General features: G+C 42.3%; 9 non-coding genes across 9 annotated transcripts; 5 read left to right on the plus strand and 4 right to left on the minus strand.

Annotated features, from left to right (window-relative positions):
* Positions 1-8,826: 8,826 nt before the first annotated feature.
* Positions 8,827-8,898, minus strand: Trnae-cuc. Its single transcript has one exon. It is a non-coding gene; the product is annotated as a tRNA-Glu (tRNA).
* Positions 8,899-9,440: 542 nt separating this feature from the next.
* Positions 9,441-9,513, plus strand: Trnaf-gaa. Its single transcript has one exon. It is a non-coding gene; the product is annotated as a tRNA-Phe (tRNA).
* Positions 9,514-15,594: 6,081 nt separating this feature from the next.
* Positions 15,595-15,667, plus strand: Trnam-cau. Its single transcript has one exon. It is a non-coding gene; the product is annotated as a tRNA-Met (tRNA).
* A 386-nt stretch (positions 15,668-16,053) lies between these two features.
* Trnak-uuu lies at positions 16,054-16,126 on the minus strand. Its single transcript has one exon. It is a non-coding gene; the product is annotated as a tRNA-Lys (tRNA).
* A 1,481-nt stretch (positions 16,127-17,607) lies between these two features.
* Trnam-cau lies at positions 17,608-17,680 on the minus strand. Its single transcript has one exon. It is a non-coding gene; the product is annotated as a tRNA-Met (tRNA).
* A 276-nt stretch (positions 17,681-17,956) lies between these two features.
* Positions 17,957-18,038, plus strand: Trnal-aag. The gene has a single exon. It is a non-coding gene; the product is annotated as a tRNA-Leu (tRNA).
* A 77-nt stretch (positions 18,039-18,115) lies between these two features.
* Trnal-aag lies at positions 18,116-18,197 on the plus strand. The gene has a single exon. It is a non-coding gene; the product is annotated as a tRNA-Leu (tRNA).
* A 1,973-nt stretch (positions 18,198-20,170) lies between these two features.
* Trnaq-cug lies at positions 20,171-20,242 on the plus strand. The gene has a single exon. It is a non-coding gene; the product is annotated as a tRNA-Gln (tRNA).
* Positions 20,243-20,666: 424 nt separating this feature from the next.
* Trnal-caa lies at positions 20,667-20,771 on the minus strand. The gene is made up of 2 exons: positions 20,734-20,771; positions 20,667-20,711 (listed from the first exon to the last, which is right to left on the minus strand). It is a non-coding gene; the product is annotated as a tRNA-Leu (tRNA).
* Between the last annotated feature and the right edge of the window lie 2,557 nt (positions 20,772-23,328).

Here is a 23,328-nt window from a genome sequence, read left to right on the forward strand (position 1 = left end):
ACAACAATGCAAATGCAGGTATGACGGCAATGACCACAATCAACATTTACCTTCAAAAATGACTTTAATAGCCTCAGCTCTCCAATCGAAAGACAGAACTGACTGAATGAATTAAAGACAAAATCCATTCTTCTATTGTCTAGAAGAAAGTCGTCTTAGCTTTAAAGGCAGGTACCATCTTAGATGACACTGAGCAGATGGACAAAATTTCTCCAAACAAATGGGATTAGGAATCAAGCAGGCATTGGTATTCCAATAGCTGATAAAATATAGACTTCAAACAAAAACAAAAAGAGACAAAGAGCCAGAGGAGTCAAGGACACCACAAGAAGATCTACAAAGTCAACTCACCTGGGCCCATGGGGGCTCACAGAGACAGAACCACCAATCAAAGAGTATGCAGGGGCTGGGCCTATGCCCCTACACATTTGTGGCAGATGTGCAGCCTGGTCTTCATGCGGGTTCCCTAACAATTGGAGTGTGGAGGAGTGGGCTGTCTCTGACCCTGTGGCCTGCCCTTGGATCCCCTTCTCCTACCTGGACTGCCTGGTTGGGCCTCAGTAGGAGAGTATGTGCTTAATCCTGCTGGGACTAGATGTCCCAGGGTGGGGTGGCACGCAAGGGGGGCATCACCTTCTCTGAGGAGAAGGAGGTGTTATGGGGGAGGGACTTGTGAGGGCAGGACTGGGAAGAGAGAAGGCGGGTGACTGCTATTGGAATGTAATGTGAATTAAAAAATAAAAATTAAAAAAAAAGAGAGACAAAGAAGGTCACTTCACTCTAACCAAGGGAACCACTAACCAAGAAGCCACTCAATCCTAGGTTTATATGTGCCCAATTCTGATACACCCAATGTCATAAAAAGTGTATAACTGGAATTACAGATTAATATTCACCCATTAATAGTAAGTAGTTCCAATGCCCTACTTCCTACAATAATCAGATCATCTAAACCAAAACAGAGAAGCTGGAGAGATGACTTATCAGTTAGTGCTTGTTCGTGCAGAGGACGATGGTATTTGATTCTCAGAACTCACCACCATAACTCTAGCTCCAGGGAATGCAGCGCCTCCAAGGGCAGGCACATGATGTACAGACAAATAGGCAAGCAAAAACACTCATACACATAAAATAAAATAAATATTTAAAAAATAAAAAATAAACTAAAACATCAGAATTAAATATCATCATACATCAAATGGACTAATAGATATCTATAAAATATTTGACTCAAATACCACAAAAGTGTCCCTAAAATAAACCACTTCCTGGTACACAGAATAAATGCTAACAATTCAGAAAGATTGAAATGAGTCTGGGTGTCCTATAGGGCAATAAAATTTAACAGCAAACAAATCTCTAGAAGTATACAAACTTACAGACATTAATCAACTCATTATTGAATGATGAATAAGTCAAAGAAGAAATCAGAAAGAAATTTTTAAATTCTTAGAACACAACAAAATGAAAATTTAACACAATAAAATTCTGAAACTTTCAAATGTGTCATTAAGTTACTAATATGAGATCTCTCCAACTTTTTATGCAGACGCTGAGCGCTATGAGCTTGACACTTAGAACCGGCTTCATTAAGTCTCATAGGTTTGGACATGCGTTTTTATTTTCATTCAATTCTAAACAGTTTTTCATTTCTTTCTTGACCATTCATGGTGGTCAGATAAGATGCAGGGTGTTATTTCAATTTTGCTCTAACTTTAAGGACTTACTTTCTGTCCTAACATGTAGTTGATTTTGAAGAAACGTCCATAGGCTACTGAAAAGAAAGTATGTTTCTTAGTACTTCAGTGACGTGTTCTCTAGATGTCTGTTAGTCGCATCTGATGATATATGATGCTACTTAAACTCCAGCACTTCTCTGCTTCATTGCTTTGGATGATTGTCCATTGGTAAGAATGGGGTGTTGAAGCCACCCCCTATCGCTGTGTTAGTGTCTACATGTGATGTTAGCTGTAGTGCTATTCCTCTTATGAACTTGGGGGCCCTTGTGTTTGTTACATAGATGTTTAGAATTGTAGTATCCTCTTGAATTTTTTTCATTAATATGAGTATATAGTTCCCTTACCTATCTTTTGTGACTGGTTTTGGTTTGGAGTTTATTTTGTCAGCTATTTAAATAGCTTTTCCTGCTTGCTTCTCCGATTTCATTTACTTAGAATACCTTTTTCTATCCCTTTTTCCCTAAGGTGATGTCTATCCTTGGTGATGAGACTTGTTTCTTGGATGTAGCAAAAAAAAAAGATGGATCTTGTTTTCTAATCCAGTTTTTCTGTCTTTTGTTTTTTAATTGGAGACTTGAGACCTTTAAAATTGAGAGTTATTAATGAGCAGTGTAAATCTTGGTTCTTTGTGGTGGTGTGAGATTCCTGCCCTCTTTTTATAACTGTTCTGGGATTATTTGTTTCGTGTATCCCCTTGGTTTAGTTAACCTTCTATTTATACTAAAGATTTCCTTCTAGTGCCTTTTGTAGATCTAGATTAGTTGTCAGAAATTGTTTAATTTTTTTTATCATGAAATGGTTTTCTTTCTCTATCTATTGTGATTGATAGTTTTGCTAGGTATAGTGACCTGGGTTGGCATCTGTGGTCTCTCACGGTGTATAGAACATCTGTCCAGGCTCTCCTGGCCTTTAGAGTTTTCACTGAAAGCTCGGGTATTCTTCTAATAGACTCAACTTCATATGTGACATGGTCTTTTTCCCTTGAAGCTTTTAATATCCTTTCTTAGTTTTGTAGTACTTGATCATTATGTGTCACAGGAAATTTCTTTCCTGGTCCTGTATATTTGGTGTTCTGTATGCCTCTTGTGTCTGATAGATGTCTCTTTCTTTAGGTTTAGAAAATTGTCTTTTATGATTTTGCTAAAAATGTTTCCTGTGCTTTTGATTTGGGTTTCTTCTCATTCCTCTGTGCCTATTATTTGTAGGTTTGATCTTTTCGCAGTGTTCCAGGTTTCCTGCAGGCTTTTTTGCCTGAATTTTTTTTCACATTTTCTGTTAGTGAGCTATCCATTTCTTGCACCTTTTCTTTAGCACCTAAATTGTCTCTTTTGCATCTCTTAATCTATCGTTATAGCTTACCTCTGGGGTTTTTGTTTGCCTTCCTGAGTTTTTTTGTTTGGTTTGGTTTGGTTTGGGGTTTTTTGGGGGTTGTTTGTTTGTTTGTTTGTTTTGTTTTTTTACTTTCAGTTTTATTTCAACTTGACTTTTCTTTAGCATTTCTCTGTTTCAGGATATTTGAACCTGCTTCTAGATTGTGTGTCTGAGTCCTTAGCACACACCTTTAATTCCTCTGTCTTGAATACAGACATGTCCTATTACTCACCTTTAACCCCAAACAATGAATGTCAAGTCAGCTCATAGAAGGAAGCACCCATGTTTGAAAGTGGTGTCTAATTGAGTGGCAGACAAAGAGATGAATCAGAGAAAGATTTGACAGAATAGGAAACCTCCTACTCGCATGATAAAAGAGAGGAAAGGGAAGCTACTTAAGGGAGAAACAGACAGTACAGAAAGGAGAGAGCATACAGTACAAGGATACAGCAGGGTTCACGGAGAGCAGTGCAGTAGAGTTGAGAGGGAGAGCAGAACAGCAGAGAGGGAGAGGCAGTTTTACAGAGACAGATTGAAGAGAGAGCAAGCTAGACACAGATAAAAACAGAATAAGCCTGGAAGCTCCTAGGCTCTGTACAGTCTTATTCTAGGTCTAGAATGTTTTTAGCCCCTGAGACTTGCTGTTGAATAAAGTTGCCCTTTCTAGTTCTTTCTGATCTCTGGCTAGCTGATTCCACTGAGCTATTCTGGCTCAGAACTCCACTCCGAGGCGACTGATTCAGTCTGGTTAACAATCAGTTTCCTGAGAGGAGCATCAATCCAGAGAAACTGGAAACTGGGTTTGTGCCTGGTCCCTCACTCTGCCTCTTGTATTTGTAGATCTTGGATTATTGTATCCTTTATATTATCTGGTAAATATAAATAAATGAGTTCCTGAGCTCCATAGATCATTCCAGCAAGCCATGAACCCTGAGCATGGGTGATGAGAACCCTCAACTTATATCCAGTCAGGTAGAAATGCAGAAGAGCTGGAGTTTGTCACTGACTTCTGAAATAGGGGACAGTCCCAGGGATGCCCCTTAATCTCTGGGGTCAGCACCAACTGTAAGATCTGAATCCTTGAACATCCAGTTGCTACACATGGTGACACAAAAAAACTGATTGTTGGGTTGGAGAGATGATGGATGGCTTAGTGGTTAACAGCATGGGCTGCTCTTCCAGAGGTCCTGAGTTCAGTTCCCAGCAACCACATGGTGGCTCACAACCATCTGTAATAGAATCTGACACACCTATTCTGGTGTGTCTGAAGACAGGACACTGTATTCATATACATACAATAAATAAATAAATCTTTTTTTAAAAAAATTGATCGTTGGTCAGTACAAGCAGGAAACTGTGAGATGGGCAACTCACGAGGGTATCTGACCACCATACCCCTTTGTCAGGCTTCTGGATGTTCTGCACCTGTCAAACAGGGTCATTGCTGGGCAGGAAGGAGATACAGGACATGGCGGGAAAGCCTGCAGGAGCTCATATTTGCATATAGAAGGAAAACACTCAGGTTTGGCAGTGTGGCCAAGTGGTGTGAGGTGCTGGATTAAGGTTGTAGCCTCTTAAAGGATGTGGGTTTGAATCACGCCACTACCAAGGATTTGCCTCATTAGCAATGCTCCAGGGATTCTTCACCCTAATACACAGTTAAAACTATTTTAATGGCAAGATCACACAGACCTCTGTTCCCAGTACTTACAAGGCAAGTGGAACATTGTAAATTTGATTCCAGCCTGGGTTGCATGGTGAGTTCCAGGACAGCCAGGACTACATAAAGAAACTCTGTTTCAAAGCTATATAGAAACATTATTTTAGCTGGGCAGTGGTGGTACATGCCTTTAATCCCAGTACTTGGGAGGCAGAGGCAGGCAGTTTTCTGAGTTTAAGGCCAACCTGGCCATATATATATATATATATATATATATATATATATATATATATATATATATATATATAATAGTGGATGAATTAGTCCTGGAACCTTTAGCTCACTAGTGCCTAGTAGGAATCAGAAAGGTGACTTCAGGAAGGGCACCTGTGGTGCCTGACATCCCATATTCCTGTAGCACCCAGCCCTGAGCAATCTGGATCCCATGCCCCTGTGGCTTCAGGGTGGCCCTCTGTTTGAGGCAGTTTATTCCCATGCTTTGGAATATGGCTCCTTCTGAAAGCCACCCACCCCCTCCTGGCCTAGACATCTTTCTCCCAGTTCCAAAGTTACCACTGAAGTAACTGACTATTAAAGGAAGCATACACAAGGGCACCATCATACAGAATTTAAAGTTTAGCAGAGTTCTCTAAGTGTTTACAAACATAAATTTATAGTCCGTAATTAAAAAGACCTCTCTGGGTAGGCTTTGAGTGACATTCTAGAAGTACTCAGAGTGAAGATGCAAGAAAAAAATAATAATCATCATAATATTATATATTATATATTAATTATATATCATATATAATTATATATTATAATAGGAATATGGATTATGTACTAGATGAAAAGTTGATTCCACAATAGTTCCCATCAATTACTGAAATGAACTATTTCACCCACAAATTTATGGTTAGGAAGAGTGGTAGTTTAGAGGGAAAAGACCCCCATAAGCTCATATGTGAGTGAATACTTCATCCCCAGTTGGTGGACCTGTTTGGAAAGGGTTAGGAGATGGGACTTGTTGGAGGAGGAGTGTCACTGGAGATGGGCTCTCTCTCCTCTCCCTCCTCCCTCCTTCCTCCCCTCCCCCCACTCTTTGTCCTTGTGGCTGGAGATATTAGCTCTCAGCTACTGCTCTAGCTCTATGCTTGCTGCCATTATAATCATGAATTCTAGTCCTCTGGAACCATGAGCCCCAAATTAAATGCTTTCTTTTATAAGATACATTACTCGTGGTGTCTTGCCACAGCGATAGAAAAGCAACTAAGGCAGGAAATGTTATCATAAAAGCATTTTAGAGTTGTGTAACAGGGAGTGGAATCTTGGGAGCTGAGGGCGCATTGATCATGTGGAAAACCTTGGCAGAGGTAGGATTTTTTTTTCCAGATACAATCCTAAATCCAGTGCCTTAGATGGATTGGGCACTACCACACAAGAGTATTTCCCTAAAGGCCCCCTGGGTGTCGTCGCTCCCCCTACCCCTATTTGACAAGTGCTGGACACCACCAGTGACCTCTGTTCCTTAATCACCCACGAAGGGGGAGGGAGGCACGCAGACACCCCACTGATCTGTAGGTCTGTGATCTGCAAAATAAAACCCCCTGCATCCCACCACAGCCCACCTCAACTGCTGAGTTCAAGGCCCCATCTATTCACCGAGATGTCATACAGCATACCAGGATTCCAATGCTGTAAAAGAACAGTTGCTGTTATGACGTAATCTGTATTAGTGAAGTTCTGCACCACGCAACCCCCGCGTTCCTTGGGAGATCAAGGGGGTGTCCAGTGAATTTTTACTCCTGAACCAGAAAGATTCGACTCAGTTAAAAGGGTCTAAGTCTCTCAGTCAAGGAAGATATAAAGCGAAAAGGTCCGTTTCTAATAGGAAAAAAGACATCAGCAAGTTCCTTCAAGTTCAGCTTCCACAGGTATCTCTGCTGTGTCTTCACGTGGCCTTCTATAGGAGTGGACTAGCATCATGCACACTGCACCCCTCTCAGCACTTAGAAGGTGTTATTTCCCAGGAAAATTAGGATAACGACTAAGAAAAAAAGGATTCCCAGGAAAACCAAAGCAATTACCAACTACTTTTGCCCTCTCCGTTAATCTGAAGCCGTGTATTTTCTCATGTCGTGTGACTCTGAGCTCTCTACCTGACTATCCAACTCTCTTCTCTCGGTGTTTTGTTCCTATCCACAGTGATCTCTCCACAATCAGCTCAATGTATGCTTCTAACAGCAAGTCACTAGACTTCAACGTTCGCCTTCAGGGACGACCTGGAGCAAGAGCGCCGCCTTCTGGTAGTATTGGCTTTGATGCTGTATCAGCAGCTCCTTGTCTCTTAGGAACATCAGTCCAAGAACTGATTTTCTCTCTAGTGTGTGCTTTTTTGTTGTTTGTTTTTGCTTGTTGAAGGTCTGTGAAGTAGAACTCAAGTAGAAAAATGAATAAAGAATTTTAGAGAGTAAGTGAGCATCAAGGATCCATTAGCGCGGTGACTAAGTATTTATTTGCCTGGTCACTTTGGAAGAAGCAATGCTACCTGGACCCCTTTCTCCTAATCCTAGCCAGTCAGGAAACCCTCAGGTACCTAGAATTGAACAGAAATGGCAAATGATTACAGAATGCAGTTACGAGTATGCTACTGGACGTTTATAACTAAGTTCTAGCTCCGAGGGTCCGGAAAACAAACTAGAATCAACCGCCTGTCTCACACTCCAGAGAGAGGACATTTAATCTAGGTGGCCACAGTGGAAAACCGGCAAACGGGTTCCATGACTCTACGTCTACCATCAAAGGACAAGCAGGAACTTTGAGAATATATTCTGTAGTATGAGTATGTACTTTGTGTGAAAGGAGAATTTGGGTTATGCACAACTGCCAAAACAGCTCAGACCGGCGTTCTGGTCGTTCTCTCTTCTCCTTCTGCAAGAGATGTGTAGACATTATCACCGCTGTCACTTGAGGGGAGCAATCCGATCCCTTTAAATGGTCAGGGCTCCGCGGTGTAGTCTCAGAGTCAAGGATGGATCTCTCCTTTAGGGGATTTGTGTCATAATGGGGCGATCTTCTCCGCCAGGTTCTCTGGTGCTTGCGATTAATTCTGATCCTTTGACATAAAATGTCTTAGAATCCCAGTTAAATACGACGCACTGATTCAATGTTCCTTCTCTTTAGAAAAACCTATTTAAAGCATTTTAAACAGTTCTCTTGTGCCGGGGGACCCTAGAAATTTTGAGCCCTTCTGCTTTTTACCAATCAACACATTTAAGGGACTCCTGTTCAGCAGCCACAAGGAAACTTCCAGCCCGTGGGAAGCATCGCGAGGTCCCACTTGTCTCCTTTACAATTTATCTTTACAACGCCCTGTGCAAACCTAGCCAGCTTCTCGAGAAAATGGTCTGCGAATTTTCCCTCTCTGAATCACCCTTATAGCATGAATTTTTAAATCTACAAGTTCGGAGAGAAATGGGGAGGAGGAAGGAAAATAACAGGAAAGGAGTGAGTCAATGGACCAACAATTAAGAACACTTGTTGCTTTTTTAGAGGGTTGCATTCGGTCCCGGCTCACCCCTACAAGGCAGCTCAGGGCCGCCTCTAACTCTGCAGGCACGTGATGCATATATACACTCAGCCACAAACACTAAAAATTAATACGATTTATTTGTTTATATTTTAATATATGACTGTTCTGCCTGCGTGCTTGGCAGTGTGGTGCGTGGATGTCTGCTGCCCATGAGGAAAGAGGAAAGCGCTGGATCCCCTGGAAATAGCTGTTAGGAATATCCGGTGGATTCTAGCAACAGAACCTAAGTCCTCTAGCAAGAGCACTTAAGCATTCGGAAAATAAAAATCTCGGTCTTCACAGGATCAAATAATTATTAGTAAAATTTTGAAAATCATGAAATTACATAAGCTGATAGTTTGCAGTTGGAATAGCACAAGTAAATTGGATACAAAGTTGAAGCTCACTTATTTATGAAACCGGTAATTTTACTGTACAATGTTGAGACCAAAAAGTTTGAGTGAGGTCTGGAAAAACAAAATATCCTTTTCCCTGACCGGGAATCGAACCCGGGCCGCGGCGGTGAGAGCGCCGAATCCTAACCACTAGACCACCAGGGAAACTGTTGGCTTCTCTCTTGCAAGAACTATGACTTTAATTGGCCAATCAGCTATCTGGTGTGTTAATGTTGGATTTATTCAATTAACCAACCACAAATCCCAGCAAATCAAATTCAAAAGACATGAAAGGTACGATAGAGTCGGTGCTCCCCTGCTTATATGTAGGAATTGACCCGAAATACATTCTAGAAAATGTATATTTACATGTTGCTATTATTAAAAATGAACATGATCATTAAGGCAATTTTTGAGCCCTGAGCTGCAACTCTACGAAGGCTAGCCCTGAATTTAGAGAGATCCACGTGCCTCCGCCTCTCAAATACTAGGTTTAACAGTGCTAAGGAAGGAAAATTTTAGAGAGTGATTTAAATTGTCTCCTTGCGTTTCTCTTTATGATACAGGAAGCTGTCTGAACATCGAAATACTTAGTTAATCTTAGACTGTCTAAGTGACGCTGTTAAACGTGACGTTCTTCGGGCACGCCCAGCCTGGACCTACGTGATAAAGCCATTAGAACTCAACGTAAAGAGACACGGGGCGTGGCCGAAATAGCTCAGTTGGGAGAGCGTTAGACTGAAGATCTAAAGGTCCCTGGTTCGATCCCGGGTTTCGGCAACCACGTGAATTTACCCTTTTTTTTTTCTTTAATAAAATTACTTCTGTATTTACTGTCTTCCTTCAGGCTTTTAGCTGTTCTGCATCTTTTTCTCCAACGCATCTGTTTCTCAGAACTTAACTCTTCTTTATTCCCATGAAAAAAAAGCTCAAAAGCTTTTAAATCAAGCTAGCACAGGTTCTCGTGTCTTAATGGTGATAGCTCACGTCAGACTCAGCTACAGGCTTTCATTCAGTCCAACTGATCATGACCATCCACTTCCCAGTTTCCACATGTTGTGGCACTTTTTTTGGCCCTGTTTAAATTTCTTGGGATGCAAGCTAATTGACAACTGTTCCTTAATTAGAGACTCACCTCTCCCGCCACTTTTTTTTTCCTGTATTGTATAGTGACTCTATTTCATCACTTCACTACTATAACTTGAGATAGTTGCTACTCAGGGCCTGCACTTTGATTTTTACTTAATTTCTCTGCTTTTAAGTATTCTCACATATATTTTCAAGGATAATAAAGACGTCCCATTTCTGTTGCCTAACTGCTTCCTGTAACAATACCTTATAAAACATAGTCCAGTGTCACAGTCCTGACTGCCCTTTCACAAATACAGAAGAATGCTAAGCAATAAAATAAGACTATAAATGAACTCAAAAAACAAAAACAAACAAACAAAAAGAATATAAAAACACAAGAAAACTGCTTAAGCAGAGATGGTTCATAATTCCTTTAAAATACTAGACTCTGCTGTTAAAGACTAAAATAAGACTTGGGTCTGGCTGTGTTGACAGCAGCATTCAGGTAGGAGAGGCAGGGAAGATCTTTATGAATTCAAGGCCAGCCCAGTCTACATAGAGAATTCCAGGCCAACCAGGGCTATAAAGTAAGACTCTGTCTCAAAAACAAAACAGGTCATAATTATAACTCTCTTCTGTCTGTTTTGTGGTATAGCAGGATATTCTACTCCTCCTGTGGCTGTTTCTAAGATTGTTTCTGTGAATCACCTATATTTAGGACTTTTTTTTTTTTTTTTTTTTTTTTTACATAATGGCCAACTGCATTCAGCCTAAGGTAAAATGTATGATGGTATTTTCTTTGGGTTTTTGTTTTGTTAATTGATGATGAAAATCAGGACCCCACAGCGAGTGAGACCTGCCCTGGACACTAAGCTGATGTTGAGCCCAATTTCTACTCTTACATAGCTTGTACCACTCATGTTCCCAGCCTCACTTGGGTGGGTGAGCCAGCTACCAGCAGCACAAACATTTGGGCACGTGCGGTAGTTTGATGCCACTTGGCAGATGTATGCTCCTTGGAGATGTGGCCTTGTTGGAAGTGTATCACTGGGGCTGGGTTCTGGAGTGTCAAATGCTCGAGCTGGGCTGCGTGTCTTCATTCTTTTCCTGTTGCCTGATCAGGATGTAGGAGTCTCAGCTACCCCTCCAGTACCAAGTCTGCCTTTATGCCGGCTTGCTTCCCACCATGACCAGGATCGTAATGAACTAAACCTTTGAGGCAGTCCAATTAAGTGCTTTCTTTTATGACAGTTAAAGTGATTGTAGTGTCTCTTCACAGCAATAGAACATCATGAATACTCAGGATTTTGCCTATGGCAAGCATAAACGACATGGGCAGGGCAGCAGGAGAGACGAACAAGTGAAAACGTATGATGGAAAGCGCCATGCTTAGACCATTACTTTGTTTGCTAGTGTAAACAGCCAGTCTAAAAAAATAAACAACTCCAAATTTTCTTTCTTTTTCTTAGCATATGAATTTTTGTCACAATCGTTAAATAGGATATCCCTAAATAAAATTTATGAAGCCATAGTTCTGAATTGAGTTCCTCCCAACAGACCAAATCAGAACAGTCACTTGTTCCATTAAGTAATGAAAGGGAACTTTGAAACAATACAGATAAACAAGTGTAAAACACAAGCAGCCGCCAGTCAAAAGGGGGCGCAGTATGGTAAGGAGAGCCCTGCTTTAATCATAGGGGAAGGAAACAGGAAATGATCGATCCTATTTTGGTTTTTCAAGACAGGGTTTCTCTCTATAGCCCTGGCTGTCCTCGAACTCACTTTGTAGACCAGGCTGGCCTACGAACTCAGAAATTCACCTGCCTCTGCCTCCCGAGTGCTGGGATTAAAGGTGTGCACCACCACTCCCGGCTCTATCCTTTTTTTTTTCTTGTTGCTAATTTCTACTTTATTGATCCTTTTGCACTTCTAAAGCTTCCTCCGAAGTCCCCATACTGGAAAACCTTTCAGTTTGATGGATGGCATACTGCCTTCCTAATAAAAATCACATTGATCTTTAAGCCTTATTGAAAATATAAGTATAGAACTTATTCAAGTCCCTTCCCCAGTGTTAATCCTTCGACCTTCCCAAATTACAGAAGTGTATTCCTCCTGTATTACAATTTGGAAATGCGATTTAAACAGACCAACCTTCTGACATCTTTGCTGTGACCAGGAACAGCAAAAACCTTCTTGTCAATACATACCTAGTGCTGCTATCTCCCGCCTTTCCCAGAGGAGCAAACCGTTAAGCATTCATTTATACTTTGATGAATCTGAAAAGTGATCCTAACCCTGAAGAAAAACAGAAAATCTTGCTATCCTAAGTAAGCAAGTCACGCCCTGTGCAATGACAAAGGCTATGAGGATATCAAAAGTGTAAGCAATACAGGAAGGGCAAAGTGTCACGTGGGTTTAATCCTGGTATCCAAGAGGCAGAGGCAGGCAGATCTCCATGGGTTTGAGACTATCCTGTCTGCAGAATGAGTTTCAGGCCAGCCAAGGATAATGTCTTAGTTAAGGTTTTACTGCTGTGAACAGACACCATGACCAAGGTAATTCTTTTAAGTACATTTAATTGGGGCTGGCTTACAGGCTCAGAGTTTCAGTCCATTATCATCAAGGCAGGGGCATGACAGCATCCAGGCAGGCATGGTGCAGGCTGAGCCGAGAGTTCTGCATCTTCACCTGAAGGCTGCTAGCAGAATAGTCACTTCCAGGCAGATAGGATGAGGGTCTTACAGCCTACAACTACAGTGACACACCTACTCCAACAAGGCCACACCTACTCCAACAGAGCCACGCCTTCTAATAGTGCTACTCTCTGGGCCAAGCATATACAAACCATAGTAGATACAAAGTGAAACTATGTCTCAACAGCCACTCACCCTTTCCCAGCCCTCCTCCAACCAAACCAAACCAACCAACCAACCAAAGAGTCTTAAGATTTTTCTCACTTTCTATAATAAGTTTAGAGCCTGAACAGAATTTGCTAAATTTTCTATTTGTACTGTCTGTTAAATATGATCAATTATCAATAACCATTTGTCATGTTTCCTGTACTGAATGGTACCGTTGTCATCACTGAGACCAAACTGCTGACACAAGCCTCTTGTGGGAATAAGAGTTGACTGTGGTTCCCAGTCTTTGGGGGGGTTGTCCCGTGTGCAGGGAGTCCCAGCAGGGAGAGTATGAAGGCACTGGTCTCAGTCAGGCCACAGTGAGCCCACAAATGACAGCTCTGGGTTTTTTCCTTTTTATTCCATCCAGCTGTCTACACTCAGGGTAGGTCTTCCTCCCTCAGGTAAATATCTCTGGAAACTCACAGACGTACCAGAGGCCAGCCGTCTTAGGGGATTCTGAACCCGGTCAAGCTGACAAAAGAAATTAACCAGTACGTAAGGTTTCACTAAGCGTTTGTACTAATCAAGATGGTTTCCAAGGCCACTTTCCAAATGACAGTACTTAAGAGCTAAACATTTTATTTTCCTGTGGCTCTAATTTGATGCATGACTTGATAGATAAAAAGATCGAGGTCGAAATAAGATCTGCACTGGGGCTAGCCCATGTCATTAAAATGTCCTCAATTTTCCCTCCTGCAAAGATTACAATTTATTTTTTTTTCCTTTGTGCCTCTCTCTCTCTCTCTCTCTCTCTCTCTCTCTCTCTCTCTCTCTCTCTCTCTCTGAGATTACAATTTCTTAAACTCAGGAGCTATGTCCAGGCTGTTTTGTGTTTGTTTGCTTGTTTGTTTCCCGTCAATTTGACAAGGCAAGAGTTTTCTGGAGAGTTCCCATCAGCTTGCCTATAGACAAGTCTGTAACTATTGTCTTGATTAATTGGTAATTGACGTGGGAGGGCCCAACCACTATAGGTGGTACCACCCCTGAGCAGGTGGTCCTGGGGTGTCTAAGAAAGCTGTTGAGCAAGCCCTAGGGAACAAGCCAGTAAGCAGCACTCCTCCAGGGCTTCTGCTTCAGCTCCTGCCTGCAAGTTTCTACTTTTTGTTCCTGCGCTGACTTTCCTAGATGATGAACTACAATTTGAATGTGAAATAATGCCTTTCCTGCCTAAGCTGCTTTTATAGTGTTCTATTACAACAACTGAAACCAAGGTAAAACAAGCCCTAAGACTGCATCTGTTCATCTATAAGGCACAGTGCTACTTTCAACTGAGCAATGATGCAGCTTGGGAGTGTTTTATTGTCTGCTTTTTACTGTGAGAGATTTTGATCTTCATCATTTGAAGTGAGAAGACCTACTAATGGATCTTTTGAGATGGGAAGATACGCCTCTGTCCAAATCTTTTGAGGTGGGAAGGATACACCTTTGATCTGGGCCTCGCCTTCTGCTGGAAGTACGTATAAATGACGTGGAAGGAGGAAGCTTGCTCTCTCATTGCTGCTTGCTCTCACTAGCCGGTCCATTCTTTCACTGGCATTAAAGCCTGCTTCTTCAGGATTCCAGCATATACTAAAGACCATCGGAGGCATCCAATCTTATGGACTAAACTCCTAGATTCTTGGACTTTCCATTGGTGAACAGCATTGTCAAACCACAGTCTGTAAGCCACTCCAATAAATCCTTCATTCTATCTATTTTGTTCCTCTAGGGAACCCTGACTAATACACTCCTTATACACTTCCACATCTAAATTCTTCATTCTGTGAAGAGCAGTTAGCTCTCTTTTGATCATCTATTCCCTAATCCAGTTCTGTGTCCCTTCTTTCTGTTGTTAAAATAGGATAATCAGAGTTTTCCAGTGTTGTCTGGGTGGTGACGCTGGTAGTATTTGTATGATAATCTTTCTTATCTTCATTATCTGAACTCTTAAAAAATACTGTCATGCTCTTCATAGACTAAAAAAAAAAAAAAAAACTATCAGAATCTTGATACAAACTAGCACTGTCTACATTACTTGATACAAACTAGCAGTTAATCTACATTGCAGGGTAACCACTCAGGGCTATACACACTGGACGACACACACTAACATTGGGCACTGAAGATCCATGACCGGGTCACTTGGAACTCTTGTACACTGTAATGCTTATAACACTTGGAACACTTTATAAATGGAAAGTCGGGGTTCTCGGCAACAGCAGAGACAGAGACAGTAAAACCACTTTGCTTTCCGGGGGTGGGGAGAGTATTTTAAATGGTTTCTGTGTTTTCTCCAACTTCTTCACTTTACGCGGAAAACCAAACACTCAATTGAACGATTCCCAAATCCGAGGGAGACACTAAGAACGAGAGAAATCCTAGTGTGAAACCAGTTCAACCCCCAGGCAAATCCGGGTAACTCCAGTTTTCACTCTTTCCTGTTCTCACACTAACAGATACCCAGGAATTTATATAAAGAACAATTTATTCGTTAAGATTTGAGCTCTCTTGTGTCCCTTTTGGACTCCTGGACCGAGGAGTAGTAAGAAGACTGCGTGCAGTGTGTTGAAAAGTCTATGGGACTTAGAAAGACGACTTTGCATATTTGATGTGCAACGAAAAGGGTGAGAAGATGGAATGACTGGCTGAGGAAATGCTTTTGTTAAGACCACAACCCCTTGCATATATGTCCTGAGGGGGAGCAGAAGGATCAAAATGACTCTTTTTTTTTTTTTTTTTTTTTATCTAGTTGAGGTTTGGAGAGCTGTTGAGTCTTCCAGATATTTTCAGTGCGTGGGTGAGGGAGAGTGGAGTTTTTAGAATTTTAATAACACCATTTGGACTAATGTAGGCAAAACATAGTGTGTATGTGTTACTACACTGAAATGTCCCAAAGATGGTACCACGTGCCTCCTTAGCGCAGTAGGCAGCGCGTCAGTCTCATAATCTGAAGGTCCTGAGTTCGAACCTCAGAGGGGGCAGTTGTTTTTCTAGCAGTTTAAAAAAAACTTCAATTGCCTCCTGAACTCTAGAACGTGAGCTGGTTGCCAACTTACTCCAGTTGAAAAGAGCTCTTCTACCCACGTTTCTTCAGACAGCACTCTATCCAACAACTTAATTTATTGAAAAAAGGAACTCATAGATGAACAGCTAGTACCGGATTTTACCTGAAGTCCTCCTTTTTTAATGGATACGAAACTTCGTTACTGATATACACTCGATATTAATGTGATGTAGGTTTACAGATCTGGCTAAATAAAGTTGTTCAAAAATACCTGGTTTCCAGGTTTAGTCGTCGAGAAATCCCTTAAGAAGCATAAGCCCCGTCACTAGACAAATGCTGACCCGGGGAAGAGAAAAAGAGAGACGCCCGAACAGGGACTTGAACCCTGGACCCTCAGATTAAAAGTCTGATGCTCTACCGACTGAGCTATCCGGGCTCTGGAAGTTCGATGTTATTTAGTGGATAAAGATACAAGAAAAGCAATTCCTCCCCCACCCTTTATTTTTTAATTCTACAATTGGCCAACTGACTTAAAGTTTTATTGTCTGTTATTTGTCTCTGAAATGCAAACTCCAAAAGAGCATTTTTCTCTTCCGGTGTTCAGTGTTAAATCCTCACCCCTATGTAACAGCAAGGACCGAGTTAGGAAACAGTAATTCTCAATTAAGTTAATGGAGCGAAAGTAGTTGCAGGAAATAGCTGCTACCTTGCTGGGCTTGGGGACTACAGGAGAAGAGGTCAGAGTTTCTGAGGAAGGGCGCCACAGCTTTAAGGAGGAAGCACTGGCCAGGGTTGGGGGTAATAGGGGTGCTGCTTCAGCCGTTAGTAGCTTCTATAATGAGATGGTCTTGGGAACACAAATAGAGTGGAGGTAAGGACAGTTTGACAGACGAGAAAAACTAAAATCAAAACACAAAACAAAAACACTTCAGACACGAAGTCGATCTCCTTTCTCCTGCCTGCCATTCTCTCTCTGGCTCGTCTTATTGACGGGCGTTAACAGGAAAGACTGTGGCGATGGAGTTTCGAGGTGTCCCTCCATAGGACAGAGAATTGGACGGCAGATTCGGAGCTGAGAGAGGACAGATGGACAAGCTTTAGATGGTGTCCGGCACAGAATGGGCGAAGGGAAAACCAAACAAACACCTGCTGAAGTCTTCTGGCTTCACCGAGATACTGAGAGCTGTGTGTAAAATACAATCTTAACCCAGAATATTTGTCTTCCTCGCCTTATTTCTCTTTTAGACTTCTTCCTGAATCTTGCTGTTTGGATGACTTAGAAATTCTGTCAACACCGAAAGCCCAGCCTGGTGAGAATGGTCCTGAAAGGTTTGTGGTTTATTTTTATATTTTAGTTTTGTTTCGTTTTTGACATGGAGTATCATGAGGAGTGGGATGAAATGAGCCGATAATAAGCAATACCAGAAGAATGGTTAAAAGGACCAAACCGGCAATTACACATATCTTACACCTTTCATACTCGCTCTCTGGCCTCCCTTTCTTTTACATCCTGGGCAGGGGAGTTTCCTGGCCTTGGTATTTATGTAATAACCAAATGCCAAGCGTATTTGAAAGGCACCTGAAAATTCTCCTTGCTCCAATAGTATGGATGGTGAAAAATTAGTAAGTTTAATTTGTAAAGTCTGGGCCTCGGAACTCGCCATGTAGAGATCCACCTGCCTCTGCCTCCCGAATGTTGAAATATTATAGGCGTACTCCCACACACTGGCCGAGTGTTTAATTCTTAAAGAAAATCGCTATTTTATAACTTTCTAACAGACCATTATATTACACAAATAAAACTACCCGTTCCATTTCATTAGTAGTTTTTTTGGGTCTCTGTACACACGAACTCAATTCTCTTCGTAGGAATTAAAATTAAAGAAAGGTGAAGTATTTTTTTTAAAAGGTTAAGGCTGCCCCCTCTGAGGTTCGAACTCAGGACCTTCAGATTATGAGACTGACGCGCTGCCTACTGCGCTAAGGAGGCACCCGTGACGGAAGCCTCTGTAATCATGTATTCCTGCTATTGCTGGCGCTGATCTCAACGTCTCATAATTGTAGTTTCTTAGTTATGATACAATAGCACCTAACAGAGTTTCTGCTACGAAGCCTCATGATACAAAGCCAGAACAGAGCCTGCGCTTCTGCGTTAGAGCATAGAGTGCAGAATGAAAGCTCACTGCAGAGAGCCGCGTGCAAAGGAAAGGAACCTGGATTGTTATGGATCCTTCAGGAAGATGAGACGTAAACTGCCCTCGACGGGGGTAGCGTGGCCGAGCGGTCTAAGGCGCTGGATTAAGGCTCCAGTCTCTTCGGGGGCGTGGGTTCGAATCCCACCGCTGCCAGCCGGTTTTTTTTTTTTTTAAATCTTTATTGCAACTAGACGGGTATTTTTGCTATAGTTCAAACTTCCAATCTCAACGGTAGTGTGGCCGAGCGGTCTAAGGCGCTGGATTAAGGCTCCAGTCTCTTCGGGGGCGTGGGTTCGAATCCCACCACTGCCAGTTGGTCATCTTTTGTGCTATATGTCATACCCACAGCAGTCCCAACTAATTGCTTCAACTATCAGTTAATAGACCCGTAATTTGTGTGGTACTCGCTCCCCTAATCTCTTTGCATGTCCACCACACAAAAGGCTCCAGCAACAGTTAACAAGTTTTCTTTAATTCATTCAAGTTAAGAGACATTATTCCACTCACCTACTATAGGCTAGGGCCTGAATACTCTAAAGTTCTTTCTTGTGGCCTTAGTCAACGAATGAAGGATGAATGTGGGTCTTTCGCTTTCCCGGCGTCGACTTGCAACTAGAGACAGCGCAGCCTAGGCCTCTGAAGAAGTGGATTCTTTCCCGTCCGGGAGACGGAAAACCAAGTCTTCACCATCACCACAGTCTTCTCGTTTCCTTTTGAAGCCGAATCGCGCTCATCTGAGCTGTGTGTGTCTAAGAAATGCCTTGCAAAGGGAAACAAAAATGATCAAAACATATTGTATGAAATGCTTTCAATAAAAGTAAATTAATTAACAATGGCATAAATGTCTTGCCTCGCTGCTGCCTCTTGCCCACCAGCTAGGGGCTCCTTGATTTCGTGTTGTCCCTTAGAATTTCCTGGAGCCCTCGTACCTCCTTCTCCGTGGTCGGCCTCAACTCAGAAATTATCTTCTCCTGAAGGCTTCCAGCTCGGTGATTTCAATTGCACTCTGGAAAAGGAAAAGAAAGAGGGTGTCTACACTTTAGGAAGAGGAGAAGGTGGGGGTCGGGAGGAAGGAAAAGAAAGAGGCAGGGGTGAGACTTGCAGAGTTGAGCCTGTGGCGTAGAATGAAGGCAAAAAGAGCCGTGCACAGTTACACCCGGAAAGTCTAAAGCCGGTCCACGGTCCTGACACAGTGAACCTTTGCTTCTTTCTCAAGACCACCTGTCTTGCTTTCCACGCTCACGCTGCACGCCCCGAGTGAACTTCAGCGGAGCCGCCAAGGCCCGATCGTGGGACTGTAGAGCAGGGAGGAAGCCTCTGCCGTCGCACCGGCCGCCTTCTGCTGAGGCAAAAGCATTTTACAAGCTGCGGCTCCTTGATTGCAGCTGACGGAACTCTTTCTGACATGCAGTAGTTGCGCATGACAAGTCTGTAGATACCGTGTGTGTGTGTGTGTGTGTGTGTGTGTGTGTGTGTGTGTGTGTGTGTGTACATATATACACATGCACACACACGCATATATACATACATACATGTATATATACATATGGAGAGAGAGATTTAATTTCTAATGGTAGGACTGCAGAACTAACATCCAGTTTGCCTTTTGTAGTGGTGGGAAAAAAATTCACAAATCACAGGAACAGCTCTGGACGCTGCCAGGCTCTGAGATGCAAAAGAACAGGACTAGAGGCGCGGTACAGACCACGTGGCCATTTCTGTGGTCCAGCCACTGAAGACGAAATTTTTCTACTGAAGAAGTGAGTTGCTCCGACAAAAATACTACTAGATCAATTAGACATTTCATTTAAAGCCATGTTTCCCTTCCATTTGTAAGCCAAACATGCGCTTGCAAAGAGCACGAGGACGTGACTTTAGATGTGCTGTGAAAGTAGATTGGAAACGGGGGGTGGGGGTGGGAAGGGGGGGTTTAGAGGGGAGCAGAGAAGGGAGAGAGGGGGGAAAGAAGTAGGGGATAAGAACGAAGTTTAATAACTTTTTTGTATGAATACGTCACAATTAGGCCCTTTTATTGGCGTGCTAACCAAGAAAATTAATTGAACAAAGAAAAAGAAAACAACAAACAACCCAGCAGGAAAAATAAATAAAGGAGCCAAGGATACAGCTGAGACATTCATGAAAAACAAACAAAACTTCTAGTTTGTCACTGTGAAACAAAAATTTGTAACAATTTCAAGTAACACCCAAGTTCCTTTCCTGTTGCAATGCATTTTTTAAAATCAGGATTTACAGATGGATAGTGTGGAAGCCCATTAGGAGGAAGTGGTTCCATGGTGTAATGGTTAGCACTCTGGACTCTGAATCCAGCGATCCGAGTTCAAATCTCGGTGGAACCTACTTTTTTTTTTTTCCTTTTTGCTTTGCTTTGTTTCACATGGTGAACAGTTTCATTAAATTCCTGCATTTATTCTATTCAATGAATAGTTCCTTTTGTATTCCAGCATTTGTCTCTTGATGGCCTTGGTGGTGCTAAAGGTCAGGATATCTGACCCTGTCAATTCCACACTCAACTTTCAACTGTGACATTGGAGACGGTGCACATTTCCTACACCGTTCGCGCAAGATTCAAACAGTCCATGCTGTATATGGCTGCCACGAGCCTGTTTTCCAACAGGGGGCCCCAGTTCTGTGCGTTGGTGGTTGTGGCAAAGCCACTTTTAGGGCTAAAGCATAGATCAGTGGGACAAACTTCACGGAAGGTTTGGAGTAGGCTTGCATAGAAAATGGACAGAGAGTCTGTCAAAGCAAGAAAAGCGTAGCTGTCAGAAGTGGGATTCGAACCCACGCCTCCAGGGGAGACCAGAACCCTCAGAGCGAGGAAGCAATGCTTGAGTCTGGCGCCTTAGACCACTCGGCCATCCTGACATGCTGTACGTGTGGCAATTAATGGTTCTTTCAACAGTAATTAATGTGCATGTACTTTCTGAATTTTAGGTTTCAGTTATGGCATGGAAATACAACCCCCTGTAAAGTTAACTACATTATTTTTCCCTATCTATTCAGAAACGTGAACAACAACAACAAAAAAAAAACTCCTGTGTTGTTTTTTGTTGTTGTTGTGTTTGTTTGTTTGTTTTCCAGTCCTATCTGGAATTTAGCGTTTATCGCCTCGGTTCCTGGCCCTTCCAGAGTGCGGCGGAGTTCAGAAATCCTGAGGATCCATGCAAGCTCAGGTCTGGCTCAGAGCCATTCATCCGGGTCACAAAGGAACAAGTAGCTCCAGCTGTTTGGAGATGGTGTACGCAAGCTGCCAGTTGGTGGAGCTTGCAGGGGTGGGAAGCTGAAGAACGGGCTAGTTTAGCAAGTAAATCTAGTTTATGAACACTGGCTGCAAAGAGTGGCAGAAGCCTGGGCTCTGAAAAGTGACTGTACATGTAAGAAAAAGCGGCAAGATCGAGGATTAAAGGGTAGAAACATTGGAAGGAAAAAGTCAAGCGTGAGACGAAGGAAATGTCAGTACAGTGCTCAAATCGCAGGACCTTTGCTGCCACAGACTTGCAGACCAGACCATCTTCAGGCAAATGCAGAGCTGCCTATCCTTGGAAACTGGTATTATAGTAACAACAGACGGCTAGCTATAAGTGAAGTGTCCCGAAGAAAGGGTTGGGTATCAGTGTGACTCCGAAGAATCTCTAGGTTATACAACATCCAGAATCAGAGTTTTCATTTCTAATCTTAAATATGAACAAGAACCAAGGGAAAGCAGGTACTTGTGAAAACATTTCTACAATTAAAGAAAAAAGTAAATACAATAGGGGGATTGGAGAGGACCTAAGAAAAGACAAATACAACACGGGACCTTGGGGATGTTGTTGTTGTTGTTGTTGTTGTTGTTGTTGTTGTTGTTGTTGGAATCATCATCTCTTCCAGGAGGTAAAAGAAAGGGAAGAAAGTCTTTAATAGTTTAGTTGCAGAAAATGTTTTGAAGTTACAAAATAAAGTTGAAGAAATCTCCTAGGAAACGGGTGGGGAATGAAACAACGGAGCTGATAAGTAAATCCCTTTTTAAAAGTCTGGTAGAAAGTATGCCCTCAAACCTGGGGCTTCCTGGAAAAGAACAGCGGGGAATTACAGAAAAGAGAGATGTTTACCTGCCCGAAGACCTTAGCTCTCCAGGTGGAAGGGTCTATCAAACGCTCCCATCCCATTCAAGGCAAGCTTGAATCAGGACTATCAGAAGAGAACAGTATTTGTATAAAGGAAAAAAAGAAAAAAGACAAATGATAAAGTATTCAGATTCAGAACAGTGTCCTTTTTAAAAAAAAAAATACATCAAAAATGAAGGCTAGAGGACAGGAAATCAATGACTTATAAATTAAAAAATAAAAATAAAAATCCTCAGACAGGAATCCTGATGGAGTCCTAGGGGAGAGCCTGGGGATTCACCATGCAGGCGCTTCCCTGGTGCACTCTTGACACTGCTCTGTAAGTGGCATGGGCAAGCCTGGAGCTCACAGTTACTCAGTTCCTCCTGGAACTCGGACCTCACACCTCATCCTTACAAGTGGCTGAGAGGACGAATCATGATCAATCACATCTACAAGTCTACACCAAACTATTGATTAAATGTGAATAGACATTTTCATTACATTTATTTATTTAGAGAGGGGCAGATGCCACAGTGTGCACGTGGCCATCAAAGGATAGCTTGCAGAGCCTGTGCCTTCTTCCTATCATGTGGGTCACACAAATCAAACCCAGGCATGTAAGCAAGCACCTTTTACCCACAGACACCTTACCAGTCTTAAACATTTTCAAGATTCAGAAAATGTCATGTTTCATGTACTCTTTCTCGGGAAGTTTCTGGGGAATTATTTAGCAAACTAATAAAAGCATGTAAAATCCCATAATAGTGAAGGAAAACAAGATGTTCTAAGGCTTGCCAGTCTATGATAGAAGAGAGAAAGTGACACAGCAATAGGACACACATGGGATAACAGACAACAGACTCTCACAGCTTTAACTCTTAGACCTAGTCACGCACGAGTTCCCCTCTTCAGTACCTGTCCCTACCCTCTTGTCATATCACGGGACAAGAACCCTCCACATACAGGGCCATGTCCAGATGTTTCTGAGAACAAACTGCATCTAATTTGCATCCTAACTAGGAAGTTTCCTGGAGGGAGAAAAGCCATTCTCATGACTAATAAACCTTACCCCGGCAACAACTCAATAAAATGCTCACACTTTCCCAGGTCTGTAGGAAAAGCAGATTTCTTGAAAGCTGGGTTGACCCTGTCCTTGACCCCTTTTCTTTCCAGTTAGAAAGTTTGCCTGAGTTGTGGAGAAATAGGAACACTCCTCCATTGCTGGTGGGATTGCAAGCTTGTACAACCACTCTGGAAATCAGTCTGGCTGTTCCTCAGAAAATTGGACATAGTACTACTGGAGGACCCAACAATACCTCTTCTGGGCATATACC

This window comes from Mus pahari, chromosome 16, assembly GCF_900095145.1.
Source record: "Mus pahari chromosome 16, PAHARI_EIJ_v1.1, whole genome shotgun sequence".
Classification (NCBI taxonomy): domain Eukaryota; kingdom Metazoa; phylum Chordata; class Mammalia; order Rodentia; family Muridae; genus Mus; species Mus pahari.